Genomic DNA, 13,192 nt, shown 5'->3' with positions numbered 1-13,192 from the left:
CATATTATGAAAGATTGAATATCTCATGATTTTGAGCATAGCTTTGCTGAGTTTGGTTGATTAATGATAGGTGAAGAAAGCTTGGAGAAAGGTTGAAGCAAGAAGGAATAGCTAGGAGTAAAGAGAAGACAATGGAATAAGTGAAATTGAACCAGGAAGCAAGAAGCTGGACCTAAAGTTAGCATCAAACTTTTGCACAAACTTTTGGTTGAAAAGTTAGCCCCAACATTAGCCCCCTAACTTGGAGGCTAACGTTGGAACTTGAAAATTCTCCCCTGGGCTCCAAAAGTTTGCGCCAACGTTAGCCCCCTAACTTTGAGGCTAACGTTGGCACATGAATTTCTCCCCTGGGCACCAAAAGTTTGCGCCAACGTTAGACCCCTAACTTGGAGGCTAACGTTGGCACATGAATATTCAAGGAAGAGGAGCAAAAGTTAGCCCCAACGTTAGCCCCCTAACTTGGAGGCTAACGTTGGAACTTGAGAATTTCTCCCCTGGGCACCAACGTTTGCGCCAACGTTAGACCCCTAACTTGGAGGCTAACGTTGGCACATGAAAATCAATGGGGAAGGAGCAAAAGTTTGCGCCAACGTTAGCCCCCTAACTTGGAGGCTAACGTTGGCACCACTAGCACACAAGGCATTGCCAACGTTAGGGTCAAAGTTAGACCCCTAACGTTGGCACCAACGTCCATACCAGAAAAATGTGCTAACTGATATGAAAAGTTGGTCCAACTTTTGCTAAACTCAAAACCGGTTCAATTGGTTCACTTCGGTTCTTCTCCAAACTTCAAGAGCAATCAACCAAGGCCTCTTTCAACCCAATTCCACCAAGAGCAAAGGCCCAACTCAAGGCTTGAAGATCATTTTTGAAAGTGTATAAATAGGATAGAATTCAAGTTCTTCGGGGAGCTTCCTTTTTGGAATTTTCATAATAGTTTTCAGAGAGCTTTTGTTATTGAGTGAACTTGAATTTCTTTGTTTTCATTGCTTTCAATTTCATTTACACTTGTCTTGGATCTTGGATTGGAGAATTGAAGAAATTTTGTTTCAATCTCAATCTTGGATCTCTCTGTTTCTTTATTGTTAATTGAATTTCATTTCCGGTTAATTGCTCTTCATCTCTTTTCTTTGCAATTTACATTTTCCTTGCAATTGTTCTTGTTGGATCTAGGAAGGCATTGAGATCTAGACTTGGTTTTCTAGTCTCTGGGCCCTGAGATCTCAATTTTACATTCTCTGTTTCTTGCTTTTAATGTTCATTTACTTTACTGCTTCACGATCCGTTTCAATCCCAATTCCCTTTCCCTCTTCTGTTTAATGCAATTCAGTTTTTCCTTGTTTAAATTCTGCAAATCCATTCCCCAATTCCCTTTACAATTCCAGCTGTTTACATTTCTTGCATTTTAAGATTCCGCAATTTACATTTCTTGCACTTTAAGTTTCTGCCATTTAATTTCTTGTCCTTTACGTTTCTGCAATTTATTTCTTGTTCTCTTTACTTCAATGCAATTTAATTCTGCAAGTCACAAATCACCCAACCAACACTCGATTCGCTTGACTAAACCAACCACTAAACTAAAATTGCTCAATCCTTCAATCCCTGTGGGATCGACCTCACTCCCGTGAGTTTTTATTACTTGATGCGACCCGGTACACTTGCCGGTTAGTTTTGGGTGTTTTTGGAGAGATTTATTTTTCCTCCAAAATATCTCATCAAGTTTTTGGCGCCGTTGCCGGGGATTGATTAGATTGACAATGATTAAGTGAGGTGGTGATCTAGATCAAGCATTTTCTCTTTAATTTTTGACTAACCCACTAACTGTTTGAAGTTTTGCCTGAGCTAATAGAAACCTCATTCTAGCAATAGAGTGAAATTTCCTTGGCTCATCCTGCTGAATATGATTTTCATAGTTTGAAAAACAAACGAGAGGAGTGGTTTTCGTTTATTTCTCTCTCAAGTTTGCCAACTGTTTGATACTTTGTGTCAACTGATCCTTCAATCATATCCTGTCCTGAATATGCTCTATCTTCACTTGAATTGGTTGTGACTGTGCAGATCATGGAAGGGAACTCAACAAATTCGAGCAATCATGAGAGTAATACCCCCACCATGGACGATAATGTAACCCATGGTTCGAAGCAACTATCCACAGCCATAAATGATGTTGCCCAATGGTTTGAAGCTTTTCCACAAGGAAGCATTATCGGATGGGAAGAACTGATGAATGGACTCCTAGTCAAATTTAACCCATCACAAAGAATTGTTAAGCAAGAGGCAGAAGTGCATCCATTAGAGAAAGAAATTGAAGGTGCTCGTGCAGTAATAAGCCAAAACAAGCAGATGCATCAGCAGACTCTACAACAATTAGATATGATGGCTAAAAAAATCACTGAGTTGAGACATGCTGTAGTACATACATACAACCTGACTCAAAGCTCATATGGGTTTAATCAAGCTGAACAAAGCTTTGGGGCCATTAACCATGAGCAACAAAGCTATGAGCAACTGCAAGCTCCAAGCAATCACTCTAGCATGCTCCAGAACAGACCTCAGAATGATGTGTACAATCCACCTTGGAGAACTCATTCTAATGGGAGGGGGGTTGAGAACCAAAACCAAAGACCAAGGGACTTCAACTGCAACAATCCCAACTTCAAAAATCAACTTAAAACACACCCCACAACAACAATCACACACACTTCTAACCCCGTCCTACTTCACCATTCGCTCAAAATGACCTTCATCAACCACCACAATTGCCACAACCACTTCCAACCTTTCAAAGGATCTATATTCTAGAAATGCTGATGGAGAGGTCCATCAAAATTCAAGAAATGATGGCAATAGAGCGGGAAGAAATAAAGAAGCATCAAGAGATGATAAGCAAGAACCAGGAGGCTTCACTCAGAAGACTTGAAAGGCAGGTGGAACAATTGGTGCAAAACCTTGCTGAATTGGGTGAGAAAAAGGGGACTTTGAACCCAAAGAACCATGAAAAGGATGCTGTGTTGAAAGAGAAGGGAGTCATGGAGGAAAACAAGAAGGCTATGGAAAGAGAAACAGGGGGAAGGAAGCCCATAGCAAGAGGAGAAAACCTAAGGCAACAGAAGCCTCAACTTCCATGAGCACAGAGTGAAGGATGTCAAGCTAGTGAAAATAAAAGAGTGCTTTTTGGGAGGCAACCCAACCCGAGGTAGTTTTCTGTTCATAACTATTTTAATAAAAAGGTTAATTAGTTTTATCTATAATGCAAGAAGCTAAGTTTGGTGTTGCACACCAAAACAATCTAAAGGAGAATGCAGTCTAAGTGTGGTGTTTCACCAAAATCTCATTATAAAACACATTCTCACTTTCTGCATAATGTAGACTTCAAGCATACTGGATGAACTAGTTAGCCATTTTACTGTTTTTCTTAGTTTCCAGTTCTTTTACTTTTGAAAAAGAAAAAAGAAATTATCACAAATGGTTAACCATTGGCAAGGTACTAAGTTTGGTGTTCCCACACCAAAGTAAGTTCAAAAAGCCCGCTAATAAATCATGAAAAATTAACCATTGTTTCCAAGTGCTTGGGGAACAAGCAACTTTCAATATCATTGCAGAATGTCATACGAGCTGTTGGAGATTTGAACATCATCAAAAAGGAGAAAGATGAACATGAAGGTCAGCAACAATGATGATGAGAAGAAGGAAAGCAAGTAAACTTCAACAGGTTGTATTGTTAAGTCATTGTTTTGCATCAAATATTGCTGTAATTGAAAGTTGGATTGTATCCTTATCTGCCCTGCTTGTCTGCATAGCATAGTCTTTCTTTATAATTCAATAAGCAAGAGGCTTGATCATTCACAACATTCTCATCTTCAAAACTTGTTTGCACTCAATTTTCAAGAAATGCATCACATGAAAGTTCTTTGAAAAGAAGGATTGAGGAATTAAACAATTTTGAGGCAAGCAAAAGATTAGGAGAAGTGGTGGTTCTAGTTGTATGATCATGTCTTGAGGTTACATGCTTGTGAAAACTTGCATGGGAGCTCATAGGCGGGACATGAAGTTCAAAGAAGTATTGTGGAGATTCTCAAAAATCTATTGATCCAAGAAGTAGCAAACAAAACAAAAAGAAAGAAAAGAAAATGCAAAAACAAAAAGAACATGGCCCAAGGCTCTGAGCATCAATTACTAGGCAGAAAAGAAAGAAGAATCAATGACTCAAAGAGTTGGTAGCCTAGTAAAATGCTTGTGGTTGAGTTGTGTCAAAGAAAGAGGCTTGAGCAAGTAAATCCTTAGGGGTGCTTTAACACCTAATACCTTAAAACCAACTGGTTTAGGAGTATTGATTGAAAGCTTATCTAAAGAGCCGCTTTGAGACATGATACTTAGAGTCGAGGCCAAAGCACAGAAACTATAAGCTGCTTCAAGGTGATTACATATAAAGAGACCTCCATGATACCATTTGGATGAAAATCCTAAGACCTATGACTCCCAATATGTAAGGACTAGTGAGCACTGAAGCCCTTGCATGAGCATATGATTTAGAGTTCACCCCACTGATACTTGATCACTTCACTCACTGCACTTTACAATTGTTCCTCAATTCATCTTAATTGAAAGAACCTTGGAGCATAAATCTTTTCTTGCTTGGGGACAAGCAAGCTTTAAGTTTGGTGTTGTGATGACAAGTCATCCTAGCCTATTTTAGCTAGTCTTTTTCTTTTTGTTTTCATTAGAATTATGCACTTTCTTGAGCTACAAGCAAGCTAATTGAGTAGATTTTCATGTTTCCCTTGATTGAACCAACCATATATGAATTCATGCCATTTCATGAGGATTTATGCTATATTTGTTGCATATTATGAAAGATTGAATATCTCATGATTTTGAGCATAGCTTTGATGAGTTTGGTTGATTAATGATAGGTGAAGAAAGCTTGGAGAAAGGTTGAAGCAAGAAGGAATAGATAGGAGTAAAGAGAAGACAATGGAATAAGTGAAATTGAACCAGGAAGCAAGAAGCTGGACCTAAAGTTAGCATCAAACTTTTGCACAAACTTTTGGTTGAAAAGTTAGCCCCAACGTTAGCCCCCTAACTTGGAGGCTAACGTTGGAACTTGAAAATTCTCCCCTGGGCTCCAAAAGTTTGCGCCAACGTTAGCCCCCTAACTTTGAGGCTAACATTGGCACATGAATTTCTCCCCTGGGCACCAAAAGTTTGCGCCAACGTTAGACCCCTAACTTGGAGGCTAACGTTGGCACATGAATATTCAAGGAAGAGGAGCAAAAGTTAGCCCCAACGTTAGCCCCCTAACTTGGAGGCTAACGTTGGAACTTGAGAATTTCTCCCCTGGGCACCAACGTTTGCGCCAACGTTAGACCCCTAACTTGGAGGCTAACGTTGGCACATGAAAATCAATGGGGAAGGAGCAAAAGTTTGCGCCAACGTTAGCCCCCTAACTTGGAGGCTAACGTTGGCACCACTAGCACACAAGGCATTGCCAACGTTAGGGTCAAAGTTAGACCCCTAACGTTGGCACCAACGTCCATACCAGAAAAATGTGCTAACTGATATGAAAAGTTGGAGCCAAAGTTAGACCCCTAACTTTGGCTCAAACTTTTGGTCCAACTTTTGCTAAACTCAAAACCGGTTCAATTGGTTCACTTCGGTTCTTCTCCAAACTTCAAGAGCAATCAACCAAGGCCTCTTTCAACCCAATTCCACCAAGAGCAAAGGCCCAACTCCAGGCTTGAAGATCATTTTTGAAAGTGTATAAATAGGATAGAATTCAAGTTCTTCAGGGAGCTTTCTTTTTGGAATTTTCATAATAGTTTTCAGAGAGCTTTTGTTATTGAGTGAACTTGAATTTCTTTGTTTTCATTGCTTTCAATTTCATTTACACTTGTCTTGGATCTTGGATTGGAGAATTGAAGAAATTCTGTTTCAATCTCAATCTTGGATCTCTCTGTTTCTTTACTGTTAATTGAATTTCATTTCCGGTTAATTGCTCTTCATCTCTTTTCTTTGCAATTTACATTTTCCTTGCAATTGTTCTTGTTGGATCTAGGAAGGCATTGAGATCTAGACTTGGTTTTCTAGTCTCTGGGCCCTGAGATCTCAATTTTACATTCTCTGTTTCTTGCTTTTAATGTTCATTTACTTTACTGCTTCAAGATCCGTTTCAATCCCAATTCCCTTTCCCTCTTCTGTTTAATGCAATTCAGTTTTTCCTTGTTTAAATTCTGCAAATCCATTCCCCAATTCCCTTTACAATTCCAGCTGTTTACATTTCTTGCATTTTAAGATTCCGCAATTTACATTTCTTGCACTTTAAGTTTCTGCCATTTAATTTCTTGTCCTTTACGTTTCTGCAATTTATTTCTTGTTCTCTTTACTTCAATGCAATTTAATTCTGCAAGTCACAAATCACCCAACCAACACTCGATTCGCTTGACTAAACCAACCACTAAACTAAAATTGCTCAATCCTTCAATCCCTGTGGGATCGACCTCACTCCCGTGAGTTTTTATTACTTGATGCGACCCGGTACACTTGCCGGTTAGTTTTGGGTGTTTTTGGAGAGATTTATTTTTCCTCCAAAATATCTCATCACTAGGCATGGCCGAGAGGCCAGCCTCCATGATCCCAGAACTAAACGTCCAAAGATCTATAAATACAATAGTGAAAAGTCCTATTTATGCTAAACTAGTTACTAGGGTTACAGAGATAAGTAAATAATGCAGAAATCCACTTCCGGAGCCCACTTGGTGTGTGCTTGAGCTGAGCATTGAAGCTTTCACATGGAGAGGTCTTTCTTGGAGTTAAACGCCAGTTTGTAACCTGTTTCTGGTGTTTAACTCCACTTTGCAACAGGTTTCTGGCGTTTGACTCCAGAATAGGGCAGAGAGCTGGCATTGAACGCCAGTTTGCGTCATCTAAACTCGGACAAAGAATGAACTATTATATATTGCTGGAAAGCCCTGGATGTCTACTTTCCAACGCTATTGAGAACGCGCCATTTGGAGTTTGGTAGCTCTAGAAAATCTACTTTGAGTGCAGGGAGGTCAGAATCCAACAGCATCTGCAGTCCTTCTTCAACCTCTGAATCTGTTTTTTGCTCAAGTCCCTCAATTTCAACCAAAAAATACCTGAAATCACAGAAAAACACACAAACTCATAGTAAAGTCCAGAAATGTGAATTTTATTTAAAAACTAATAAAAATATACTAAAACCTAACTAAATCATACTAAAAACTATGTAAAAATAATGCCAAAAAGCGTATAAATTATCCGCTCATCACAACACCAAACTTAAATTGTTGCTTGTCCCCAAGCAACTGAAAATCAAATAGGATAAAAAGAAGATAACATACTATAAATCCCAAATATCAATGAAACTTAGCTCCAATCAGATGAGCAGGACTAGTAGCTTTTTGCCTCTTGAATAGTTTTGGCATCTCACTTTATCCATTGAAGTTCAGAATGATTGGCATCTATAGGAACTTTGAATTCAGATAGTGTTATTGATTCTCCTAGTTCAGTATGTTGATTCTTGAACACAGCTACTTTATGAGTCTTGGCCGTGGCCCTAAGCACTTTGTTTTCCAGTATTACCACCGGATTCATAAATGCCACAAACACATAACTGGGTGAACCCTTTTCAGATTGTGACTCAGCTTTGCTAAAGTCCCCAATTAGAGGTGTCCAGGGTTCTTAAGCACACTCTTTTTTTTGCTTTGGACCTTGACTTTAACCGCTCAGTCTCAAGTTTTCCCTTGACACCTTCACGCCACAAGCACATGGTTAGGGACAGCTTGGTTTAGCCGCTTAGGCCAGGATTTTATTCCTGTAGGCCCTCCTATCCACTGATGCTCAAAGCCTTGGATCCTTTTTATTTACCCTTGCCTTTTGGTTTTAAGGGCTATTGGCTTTTTGCTCTTGCCTTTTAGTTTAAAGAGCTTTTGGCTTTTTCTGCTTGCTTTTTCTTTTTCTTTTTCTTTTTTTTCGCTATTTTTCTTTTTTTTTTCGCAAGCTTTTGTATTCACTGCTTTTTCTTGCTTCAAGAATCATTTTTATGATTTTTCAAATTATCAATAACATTTCTCCTTTTTCATCATTCTTTCATGAGCCAACATATTTAACATTCATAAACAACAATTTCAAAAGACATAGGCACTGTTCAAGCATTCATTCAGAAAACAAAAAGTATTGTCACCACATCAAAATAATTAAACTAGTTTCAAAGATGAATTCGAAACCATGTACTTCTTGTTATTTTGTTTTTAGAACATTTTTCATTTAAGAAAGGTGATGGATTCATAGGACATTCATAACTTTAAGGCATAGACACTTAGACACTAGTGATCATATAGTGAAGACACAAACATAAATAAAACATAAAGCTCAAAAATTGAAAAACAGTAAAATAAATAGACAAGGAGATTAAGGAATGAGTCCACCTTAGTGAGGATGGCGTCTTCCTCTTCTTGAAGAACCAATGGTGCTTTTGAGCTCCTCTATGTCTCTTCTTTGCCTTTATTGCTCCTCCCTCATAGCTCTTTGATCTTCTCTAATCTCATGGAGAATGATGGAGTGCTCTTGGTGTTCCACCCTTAATTGTCCCATGTTGGAACTTAATTCTCCTAGGGAGGTGTTGATTTGCTCCCAATAGTTTTGTGGAGGGAAGTACATCCCTTGAGGTATCTCAGGGATTTCATGGTGGGGAATTTCCTCATGCTCTTGTTGAGGTCCATGATCTCTTGTTTGCTCCATCCTTTTCTTAGTGATGGGCTTGTCCTCTTCAATGAGGATGTCTCCCTCTATGTCAATCTCAGCCGAATTGCATAGATGGCAGATGAGGTGAGGAAAGGCTAACCTTGCCAAAGTGGAGGACTTGTTAGCCACCTTGTAGAGTTCTTGAGGTATAATCTCATGAACTTCCACTTCCTCCCCAATCATGATATTGTGGATCATGATGGCCCGGTCTATAGTAACTTCAGATCGGTTGCTAGTAGGAATGATTGAGCGCTGAATGAACTCCAACCATCCTCTAGCTACAGGCTTAAGGTCCAATCTTCTTAATTGAACTGGCTTGCCTCTTGAGTCAACCTTCCATTGAGCTCCTTCTACACATATGTCCATGAGAACTTGGTCCAACCTTTGATCAAAGTTGACCCTTCTAGTGTAGGGGCGTACGTTTTCTTCCATCATTGGCAAGTTGAACGCTAGCCTTACATTCTCCGGACTGAAATCTAAGTATTTTCCCCGAACCATGGTGAGCCAATGCTTTAGATTCGGGTTCACACTTTGATCATGGTTCCTAGTGATCCATGCGTTTGCATAGAACTCTTGAACCATTAAGATCCCGATTTGTTGAATGGAGTTGGTGAGAACTTCCCAACCTCTTCTTTGGATCTCAAGTCGGATCTCCGGATACTCATTCTTTTTGAGCTTGAAAGAAATCTCAGGGATCACTTTCTTCTTGGCTACAACTTCATAGAAGTGGTCTTGATGGACCTTTGAGATGAATCTCTCCATCTCCCATGACTTAGAGGTGGATGAAATTGCCTTTCCTTTCCTCTTTCTTGAGGATTCTCTGGCCTTAGGTGCCATTGATGGTTATGGAAAAATAAAAAGCAATGCTTTTTACCATACCAAACTTAAAATGTTTGCTCGTCCCCGAGCAAAAGAAGAAAGAAAGAAGGAGAAGAAGAAAAATAATGGAGGGGAGGGAGAGGGGTGTGTATTCGGCCAAGGGAAGAAGAAAGGGTGGTGTTGTGTGTAAATGAAGAAGGAATGAGGGGTTTATATAGGGGTGGGGTAGGGTTTAGGGTTTGGCCATTAGGGTTGGGTTTGGGAGGGAAAAGAGTTTGAATTTTTGAGGTAGGTGGGGTTTATGGGGAAGAGGGGATGAATGTGAGTGGTGAAGAGATGATGGGGAAGAGTGAGTGAGGTGATTGGTGAAGGGTATTTGGGGAAGAGAGTTATGAAAAGGTGTGAAGAGGAGAGAAGAAGGTAGGTGGGGATCCTGTGGGGTCCACAGATCCAGTGGGGCCAAGGACTTAACATCCCTGCTCCAATTAGGCGTGTAAAATGCCCTTGCTGTACAATCCTGGCGTTTAACGCCAGACTGTTGCTTGTTTCTGGCGTTAAACGCCCAAATGTATCCTGTTTCTGGCGTTAAACGCCAGCTTGGTGCTTGTTTTTGGCGTTAAACGCCAGACAGATGCTTGTTTCTGGCATTTAAACGCCAGAATGCTCCTCCTCCAGGGTGTGCTATTTTTCATTCTATTTTTGATTTTTCAGTAGTTTTTGTGACTCAGCATGATCATCAACCTAATAAAACACAAAATAAAAATAAAAATAAAATTAAATATAATTAAATAACATTGGGTTGCCTCACAACAAGCGCTTCTTTAATGTCAATAGCTTGACAATGAGCTCTCATGGAGCCTCACAGATAATCAGAGCAAGGTTGGAACCTCCCAACACCAAACTTAGAGTTTGACTGTGGGGGCTTTGGTTGACTCTACAATGAGAGAAGCTTTTCATGCTTCTTCTCCATGGTTACAGAAGGAGAACCTTGAGTCTTAAACACAAGGTAGTCCTCATGCAGTTGAAGGACGAATTCTCCTCTGTCCAAATCAATCACAGCTCTTGCTGTGGCTAGGAAGGGTCTTCCAAGGATGATGGATTCATCCTCATCCTTCCCAGTGTCTAGGATTATGAAATCAGTAGGGATGTAAAGGCCTTCAACCTTTACTAGCACATCCTCAACTTGTCCATAAGCTTGTTTTCTTGAGTTGTCTGCCATCTCTAATGAGATTCTGGCAGCTTGCACCTCAAAGATCCCAAGTTTCTCCATTACAGAGAGTGGCATTAAGTTTATTCCTGATCCCAGGTCACACAGAGCCTTCTCAAAGGTCATGGTGCCTATGTTACAGGGAATTAGGAATTTACTAGGATCTTGTTTCTTTTGAGGTAATTTCTGCCTATCCAATGTATTCAGTTCATTGGTGAGCAAGGGAGGTTCATCTTCCCAAGTCTCATTACCAAATAATTTGGTATTCAGCTTCATGATTGCACCAAGATACTTAGCAACTTGCTCATCAGTGACGTCTTCATTCTCTTCAGAAGAAGAATACTCATCAGAGCTCATGAAGGGCAGAAGGAGGTTCAATGGAATCTCTATGGTCTCTAGATGAGCCTCAGATTTCTTTGGTGGTTCCTCAAAGAGAAACTCCTTATTGGTCACTGAACGTCCCAGGAGGTCTTCCTCACTAGGATTCATGTCCTCCTTCTCCCTTGTAGGTTCGGCCATGATGGTCAAATCAATGGCCTTGCACTCTCTCTTTGGATTTTCTTCTGTATTGCTTGGGAGAGTACTAGGAGGAGTTTCAGTGACCCTTTTACTCAGCTGGCCCACTTGTGCCTCCAAATTTCTAATGGAGGACCTTGTTTTATTCATGAAACTTAAAGTGGCCTTAGATAGATCAGAGACTATATTTGCTAAGCTAGATGGATTCTGCTCAGAATTCTCTGTCTGTTGCTGAGTGGATGATGGAAAAGGCTTGCTATTGCTAAACCTGTTTCTTCCACCATTATTAAAGCCTTGTTGAGGCTTTTGTTGATCCTTCCATGAGAAATTTGGATGATTTCTCCATGAGGGATTATAGGTGTTTCCATAGGGTTCACCCATGTAATTCACCTCTGCTATTGCAGGGTTCTCAGGATCATAAGCTTCTTCTTCAGAAGATGCCTCTATAGTACTGTTGGATGATTCCTTCAACCCATTCAGACTCTGAGAGATCATATTGACTTGCTGAGTCAATATTTTGTTCTAAGCCAATATGGCATTCAGAGTATCAATTTTAAGAACTCCTTTCCTCTGAGGCGTCCCATTACTCACAGGATTCCTTTTAGAAGTGTACATGAACTGGTTATTTGCAACCATGTCAATGAGTTCCTGAGCTTCTACAGGTGTTTTCTTTAGGTGAATGGATCCACCTGCAGAATGGTCCAGTGACATCTTTGATAGCTCAGACAGACCATCATAGAATATATCCAGGATGGTCCATTCTGAAAGCATGTCAGAGAGACACTTTTTGGTCAGTTCTTTATATCTCTCCCAAGCTTCATAGAGGGATTCACCTTCTTTCTGTTTGAAGGTTTGAACATCCACTCTAAGCTTGCTAAGCTTTTGAGGAGGAAAGAACTTGGCTAAGAAAGCCGTGACCAGCTTATCCCAAGAGTTCAGGCTATCTTTAGGTTGAGAGTCCAACCATACTCTAGCTCTGTCTCTTACAGCAAATGGGAAAAACATAAGTCTGTAGACCTCGGGATCAACCCTATTGGTCTTAACAGTATCACAGATTTGCAAGAATTCAATTAAGAACTGAAAAGGATCTTCAGATGGAAGTCCATGAAACTTGCAGTTCTGTTGCATCAAAGAAACTAATTGAGGCTTTAGCTCAAAATTGTTTTCTCCAATGGCAGGGATTGAGATGCTTCTTCCATGTAAATTGGAATTTGGTGCAGTAAAGTCACCAAGCATCTTCCTTGCATTGTTATTATTTTCGGCCATGTCTCCTTCTTTTTCGAAAATTTTTGTTAGATTTTCTCCAGAGAGTTGTGCTTTGGCTTCCCTTAGCTTCCTCTTCAGAGTCCTTTCAGGTTCAGGATCAGCTTCAACAAGAATGTTCTTATCCTTGTTCCTGCTCATATGAAAAAGAAGAAAACAGAAAAGAAAATATGGAATCCTCTATGTCACAGTATAGAGATTCCTTTATGTGAGTAGAAGAAGATAAGAATAGAAGAAGGAAAAGATAAGAATCCAAACACAGGGGAGAGGAGTGGGTTCAAATTCTTAGATGAAGAGGAGTGTCAGTAAATAAATAAATAATTAAAAGGAGATGAGGGAGAAGAATTTTCAAAAATCATTGAAAAGAAAAGAAAAATATTTTTGTTTTTAAATTAAATTTAAAGTTAGAATTCGAAAATACAAAAAAAAGAAAAATGAAATTAAATTAAAGTAAAAATTAAAACAATTAGTTAATTAAAAAAGGAATTTTGAAAAAGAGGGAAGGAATTTTCGAAAATTAGAAAGAGAGAGTTAGTTAGGTAGTTTTGAAAAAGATAAGAATCAAACAAAAAGTTAAGTGGTTAATTGTAAAAGATTTGAAAATCAATTTTTGAAAAGATAAGA

General features: G+C 39.5%; 1 non-coding gene across 1 annotated transcript; it reads left to right on the top strand.

Moving 5' to 3' along the window:
* The first annotated feature begins 12,074 nt into the window (after positions 1-12,074).
* On the top strand, positions 12,075-12,178 carry LOC112752901 (small nucleolar RNA R71). Its single transcript, XR_003177309.1, has one exon. It is a non-coding gene; the product is annotated as a small nucleolar RNA R71 (small nucleolar RNA).
* The last annotated feature ends 1,014 nt before the right edge of the window (positions 12,179-13,192 follow it).

The sequence above is a fragment of the Arachis hypogaea genome, chromosome 15 (genome assembly GCF_003086295.3).
Source record: "Arachis hypogaea cultivar Tifrunner chromosome 15, arahy.Tifrunner.gnm2.J5K5, whole genome shotgun sequence".
NCBI lineage: Eukaryota > Viridiplantae > Streptophyta > Magnoliopsida > Fabales > Fabaceae > Arachis > Arachis hypogaea.
This window is presented reverse-complemented; position numbering and strand designations above follow the sequence as displayed.